Source organism: Quercus suber, unplaced genomic scaffold (assembly GCF_002906115.3).
Source record: "Quercus suber isolate HL8 unplaced genomic scaffold, Cork oak 2.0 scaffold_509, whole genome shotgun sequence".
Classification (NCBI taxonomy): Eukaryota; Viridiplantae; Streptophyta; class Magnoliopsida; order Fagales; family Fagaceae; genus Quercus; species Quercus suber.
Window position 1 is genome coordinate 8,479 of NW_027069958.1, and position 7,145 is coordinate 15,623.

Here is a 7,145-nt window from a genome sequence, read left to right on the forward strand (position 1 = left end):
GGTCAAATAATCCACTAAAGAATGTAGTTGGGATACATGAACAGCAGAAGACCCTCCAAGCCTAATCTACCCAAGTACCTAAGCCCTCCAAGCTTCTTGCTCCAACGAGGTTACGCCGAACCTATTTCTTCTTTAGCTTCCCGGATTCCGCTACTTGACCATAGCATCAACCAATGTATATTGGTTCCTTTCCAAACTGCTTCCCAAAGCACCAAATGGACCTTCTCACAGACGTGGGTGTGGTGAGACAAGGGTTTGGTAAATAACCTCTCAAGGGTATGACAATAGAGAGGAAGAGAGTAGAGGAATTTGTAGAGTCTCTTTAGATGAAGATTGAGGATGAATCAATCTTGTATTTCTCTAGGGTTTTCTCTCACAAAATTCTCTCTGGAAGCTCTCTCAATATGATGGGTATAAGGGTGTATATATAGTAGGGTGAAAAGGGAATGGAAAATGTCAGTTTTTGCCAAACAGGGCAAGTTGGCGACTTGAACTCGCGGCTTGGCCAAGTCGCGAAATCAAGTCGCGATGTAACGGCCTAGCCAGACTGGAATTTTTGTCCTGTAGCGTGACAGCTGGCGCGACCCTTCAGCTTCCCAGTGTGCCTCTCACGTGACTGCCTTTCGCAACTTGCCAGTCGCGAACCACCCGCGAGTCCTAGTCGCGAGACTCTGTTTTTCTTGCACACTCTTGAGCATTTCTTCACATCTTCTCACACATTACCCTTACAATTTTCCCACCTAAATACAGGGTTACTAAGTGCTAAATTACAAGCAAATTGGTCACGGAATAAAGCCAATTAGATGGTTGATAAAATTCAACCTTACAGTTGGGAGTGACTTTTTTTTATTGGTAAGTTACACACACACGGTCTTGAGCCCACAACCGCATCTTCCATCATAATGGGAGGAGCTATAGCTTATTGGTTGGGAGTGAACTTGATTCCTAAATTCTGATTTTATATGATGTTTAGCTCACTTTCTTCTCAACTCTCTTTATCCATGTGAATTTTTTTTAATTTCACTTAGTTTTTAATCCCCCTTATACCTATTGTGCAGAACACGCCACTTGAGAAGTTGGACAAGTAACATTTTGCCAAACATTCACGTGTGTTTCAACAAAATGGGACTGCTACAACTCTACAACAAGATGAGAATTCAAAAGAAATTGCCCTAATGGAGCCAAAATGCAAAAAATGTGTGACTTGCTGGATGAGATTAGCCTGTGTTCCATCCTCATTTAGTCTCACCTTGTGTTTGTGCCCATTGTGCGTATTTGATTTACTCTTTTCTGTTTTGGGGGTATTTATACACGTGCATGCAAAAGTATGAGGAATCTATATTAACTATAATATATAGTTCTTTAACAACTACATGTGTGATTTTTTTTTTTTTTTTTTTAATTCTTTTGCGATCTTCCACAGATGATTGCACGAACAAGAGACAATATTGTGAAGAAGCAGGCTTTGACATATGAGGAAATTGAAGCAGAACGTGAGGAGGTGAGTAAATAGACCTCTATTTCAGTCTTTCCAAGCATTTAAGGTAGAAGTTCAAATCCTGATTTTGAAAAGACTTTGTTAAAACCTTTAATGTTTCTGTTCTGTGGCGTCTTGTGTCTATAATGAAACACATTTAATTTACGGCAAGTGTTAAGCATCCAGTATGGTGTGGCTAGTTTGGGAGCTTTTGATAGGATAACCTATCCATGCTGTATACAATATTAATTTTGTTTAAAGTTTTGTATCACCCCAAGGTGGTTCTGCTCTCATCATGTGTATACCCTTAACTGCAGCTTTGTCCCTTAAATAAAAATTCCTGTATATCTATCAAGATATTGAAATGAGTCCACAACTTGGGTCTAACAAAAACTTGAGGCGGGCATGAGATTCCTTAAAAGCAACATGAAGACTTGAATATTAAATTCATCACAGTTTGAGCAAGTTCCTGTTCAGAACCTAATTTTGCTCTTATAACAAAAAAAGAACCTAATTTTGCTCTTAATTGGTTGATTGGGCAAACACATATGCCACCTAGCATCTTGAGACTATGCCTAATATAAGTTGCTTCTATTCCTAAAATGCACCTAGTCGTCCACGGTCCACCCCATTCTAACTATCTAATTAGAATATTAAAAAAAAAAAAAAAAAAAACCATATAAAAACCGAGAATCTTCTTGTTGAGCTATGCATTTAGATTAAATTGTGTCTAATGCAGGGATTGTTGACCCAGAAATGCATTATATTTATAGTTTTGCTTCCTATCAAAATGTGTTTTTACCTAGATTTGTATCTCCATGCTTTGTGCAGAAATATGCTTTGAGTTGGTTAGAGTATAGTTTTGTTGTAGCTTGAATCTTCTAGTTTGTGTTGGGGCTCACGTTACATGGTTGGATTTGATTATTTGTGCAGGAGGAAACGCAAGCTGACACTGAAAGTGATGAAGACGACTAGCAAATTTACAATCCCCTTAAGTTACCAATGGGTTGGGATGGGAAGCCTATACCATATTGGCTGTATAAGCTGCATGGTCTTGGTCAGGTATTTTTCCCATCTAATTGTAGGAGCCTTTCAAGCGATATATTGTAAATTTATGCATTGGTATTACCGTATAAAATACAATTTCTGTAAATCTTTAATTATTAAACCCATGAAAATTATGAATCTTCTCCCTCTAGTTAATTTTAAGCTAGTATTAATGTTTTTTATTTTTATTTTTTTGGTTAATAAGGAGCTAATACCAATAACTTTAGCTAAGGTTAATTGAGTAAAGAGGTTTCATAGGCCCTTCCAGCCATCTTGAGAAGTTTTTCAATAACTGCAGCTAAAAAAGCCAGTGGCAAATGAAGATGGTTGTGTCTATTGCTCTACTAAATATGTCTTCAAATCTTCAAGAAAAGCACAACATAAGAGCCTTGAAACACACACTGAAAACCCACAAGAGCACTGCCTAGAATATAAGGGCTTGAGAACATGGAAATTTCTCTATAATATAAAATTGCAGCTTTCTAATTTTGTAGTCTTTCTTCATGTTAGTTTTTCCTCTTGTGTTGCCTCTCGTTTCTTCTCTAGCAAATACCTTGCAGCCACCCGTAGCAGGACCATGGTAGATAATTTTGAAATTCGCAGGAGCAAGATGTGGTGAAACAAATTTGAGAAGCATCTTCTTGGTTTCTTCTTATATATGCTTTATTTGTACAAATTTGGTTGTACACAGGTAGAAAATTTGTAAAAAGTTTTTGTTGCGCATGGAGAAACAGGAATACAATAGATTAGACCAACACAATTGTAATTGTAATTGTAAGAATTGGACAAATTATGAACTCAGTTATTCCATAGTAGTCTTCCTAATTATGAGCTCACTTAAGTTGTACTGGAAATTTATCGTTACAATAATTCATTTGTTGTGTACAAGATTAGGCTGATTATTTTTCCATTTACACATCTCAATGTTTGATGATTATAATTATAATCATTAAATTAAAAAATTATAATAATTATATCAAAAAATTATAATATTTCGGATGGCTTAATCAGGAGAAATGTTATAGTCCAAGCTGCAGGTTTGGCTACATCGGTACTGGGTGATTGGGTTGCTCACCCCTGAGCATGGGTTGATCTTTTATGACATTTGCACTACCCCAAAGCTTCCAAGGCATCATACTGTGCAAACATGCACTATATCTTTTTCTTTTTTTCTTTTTGGATAAAAGAAAACCTCCACCATCTAAATTCACAAGTGCTTCAATTGAGACCAAAGTAGTGCGGAAACAAAAATAATAAGGTTAACTAGAAAATGTGATAAATGAAACAAGTAGCAGGTTTGTTATCAAGCATTGCAAGATAGCCACACTGCTAGTCAAACAGCTGGAAAATGATGACATTTCTAGTTAAACCACAGGGATTTGAAACTAGTTACTTAGCATATATACACATCTTACTGAATACCACAACAAGAAGTCTTTATTTTGCATTCATTTACCCTACGCTGTCTCATTGGTTCGTCAACTTCATTATCCCCCACAACATGTGCCACCACCTCATTCAATATGTTTGCACTCAAGGTTGAATTCCTCCTTGCGTGGTCATGCTCCTCAATAGCAACTTCCAATTGATACCTTAACAAGGTGTTCCTAATGTCTCCACTTGGATAGTTGGTTCCTTTGCTTCAAGACGTGCTTAGTGGAATTAAGGTGGACATGTTCGGACTTGCCAATGATGCGGATGCACCACCCTGCACTTCCATACCATTACGATGCAAATACTCCATGTATGCGGCTTTTGCTTCCCTTCGATCTTTATATGATTTGTGATTGGGGTTTAGGAACTTATGAACTTGTCTGCTCGCATCTACCCAACTGTCATATATGCCTGGAACACGACCGTTAAACACAACATAAGTACGTCCCATCCCGCTCTACAAACACACAATGGTGGAAAGTCCTTGCACTAAAATGGTGATGCATCTTACTAGTGGAGTAGGCCTGGGTTTTTATAGACAAAAAGGGAAAAGAAACTCGATTGTTAAGAGGTCGAGTTATTGAGTAACTCGATTCATATATTGCCGAGTTTTTGAACCACCATCACATCAATAGATTGCTGTAGATGTAACTCAGCCACTTAGAAATCGAGTTTTTCAAGTAACTCAACTGCATGGATATCGAGTTATGATTGACTACCCAAAACCACATATCAGAGCCCATGCATGTGTCTGCTTCTTTCAGTTTTGAATAGCTTCATTGTGTGGATTTTGAAAAAGAAAGCTTGAGAGTGAACAAGTTCGTCTATTGTGTTGGCAATTTCCTCCTCACGATTGCATCCTCACCAAGCGGGCTATAGCTATGGTCCCTAGTCTTGTTTGTTGTGGCACATCTCTCCTAACAGGTATATCTTGACTTTTGGAAAAACTGTGATTACACTTGGATTGGCTCTTTAGTATAAATGTGATTACCTTCTTACTATGATTCTGACACTATATGTGTGTATATATATATATATATGAATGTATGTATGTATGTATGTATAAATATATCTATACATAAACAAACCTACCTACCCATATATGATCAGATGTATATGTATATATCTACATATATATATATATATATGTACACACACACACACACACATGTATGTGTAGATATATCTATATATAAACAAACCTACCTACCCATATATGATCATATATATATGTGTGTGTGTGTGTTTAAATATAATGCGTGTAGGAACACATGAAGCCATCCATTTTTGGAAACATTTTGTTAGGAATTGAAAAAACTGTCAATACTTTTGGGAAATTCCCGATCAAATTTTTTCCAAAAATGATTAATTATTATTGTATGCCCTTAGGGCACACATTAGCAAAATCTTGTGTGTGTGTTTGTGTGTGTGTGTGTGTGTGTGTGTGATAGTGACACTGTATACATATATAGTAATGTATGTATAGATACCTATGAACATATATATAAATAAACATATATGCGAATTCCTATGATGATGATATATGCATTCATCCATAGGTATCAACAATGATGTAACAAGCCATCATGGGTTTAAATTGTCTGGCTCTTTCAGTTTTGAAAAAGCTTTAGTGTGTGGGTTCTAAAAAAAAAAGCTTGAGAGGTGAACAAGTTCGTCTATTAAGAATACTTAGGATATCATTATAGTGCATCTGTAAAAGTTTTATTGTACGTTCACGTGTGTAAAGATTAATTACACCATGGCTTAACATAACCTCCTATCTTCTGCATGATAACCACAATTAATTGTCCTTATCCAGGTCTGCCATGGGTCGTCATTGCTTCTACGTTTACTACGATGGGGGTTAGTATTTCCATGAGTTGCATAGGCTTTCCTATAGAGGCGAGTTAGTGAAGCAGAAGTTCATTGAATTGAAATGCGAAACACACTTGAGAAAAATGCACTGGAAGATAATGGAAGCTCTAGGGTTGGACAGGGAGTCACATAAGATATCTATTGTGTACCGTGCCCCTCAGCTACTTGTGAATACTCAGGTTGTCTACAACTCAAATCTGTTGGGTTGCGATGCTGACGTGGACATGATGTGGACAGTGATTAAGTAGACCCCCTAGTTCATAGCGTTCGACTTGTACGTAACTGTTGAGGCTGTTGGGTTCCATGTTAGTGCCAATTTGCAGCATGGTAGCGGGGTGGAAGAGCAACACTTATCGCCACTTGACGTGCAACCTTCCTTTGCCGATGCCTCGCCTTTAGCCTACAATACTCAACCATGCAATGCCTGTGACAATTTGGACAACACTGAAGTGTTGGGCGCCACCTATACATATGACGTGAGAGTGTCTAGTCATGCATATGAACATGTCCAAGCCTATATGGATGGGGGATTTGATATTAATGCCAGTCGAGATGTGTACGAAGAGTTCATTGATATTGAAGGACCGATGGATGACGCGGAGGTCTTAGATGGACCACATATCAAAAACAACGAGGAGGATTGCCCTACTACAGTTCCTATCCTAGAATGGTTCACATCAAACACATTAGATAATATTAATGACCCATCACCTGCATTGGGTACAAGACATCTTACAAGTTGGCATACAGGTGACCAACCGACGAAGGGGATGCTATTCAAGAATAAAGCCTCTGTTCAGTATGTGTTGACCCTCTTCTCTGTGGAGCATAATAAGCAATACAAGGTCATCAAGTCTAACGCCAGTAGGCTAGTAGTGCGGTACATATATGAGGCATGTCTATGGTCAATTCAGGCCAATTGCAGCAAGAAGCACGGGATGTGGTAGATTAGTAAATGTAAGGGACCCATAGTTACACATCCTTCCAAGTAGTGGCCGATAGGTGGATGATGGATTCAAAGTTCATTTCCATTGCACTTGAGAAGTATGTACAGGAGGACCTAACCTGAAAGATAAAGGATCTGTGTAGTATACTGCATGCGAAGCATGGGCATGATGTAACTATGTACAAGTTTTGGAAAGCCAAACAAAAGGCAATTGCGCGTATTTACGGGGATTTTGACGAGTCGTACGCGAAATTGCCACGGTTTCTAGTGGCATTATCCAGTGCAGATCCGGACAACAAAACCTCTCTAAAGTGTGATCCTCATGTCTGAGGACTTGTATATTCCACTCAGCATTTTGGGCTTTCA

The 7,145-nt window shown here is 38.1% G+C and overlaps 1 long non-coding RNA gene across 1 annotated transcript in view; it reads left to right on the top strand.

The window, feature by feature from the left end:
• Positions 1-2,571, top strand: part of LOC136063307 (uncharacterized) — a 9,332-nt gene extending 6,761 nt beyond the window's left edge. Inside the window, exons 2-4 of the long non-coding RNA XR_010624978.1 lie at positions 1,059-1,267; positions 1,424-1,501; positions 2,411-2,571. This is a non-coding gene — a long non-coding RNA (uncharacterized LOC136063307). The remainder of the gene's footprint in view (positions 1-1,058; positions 1,268-1,423; positions 1,502-2,410) is intronic.
• Positions 2,572-7,145: the final 4,574 nt, after the last annotated feature.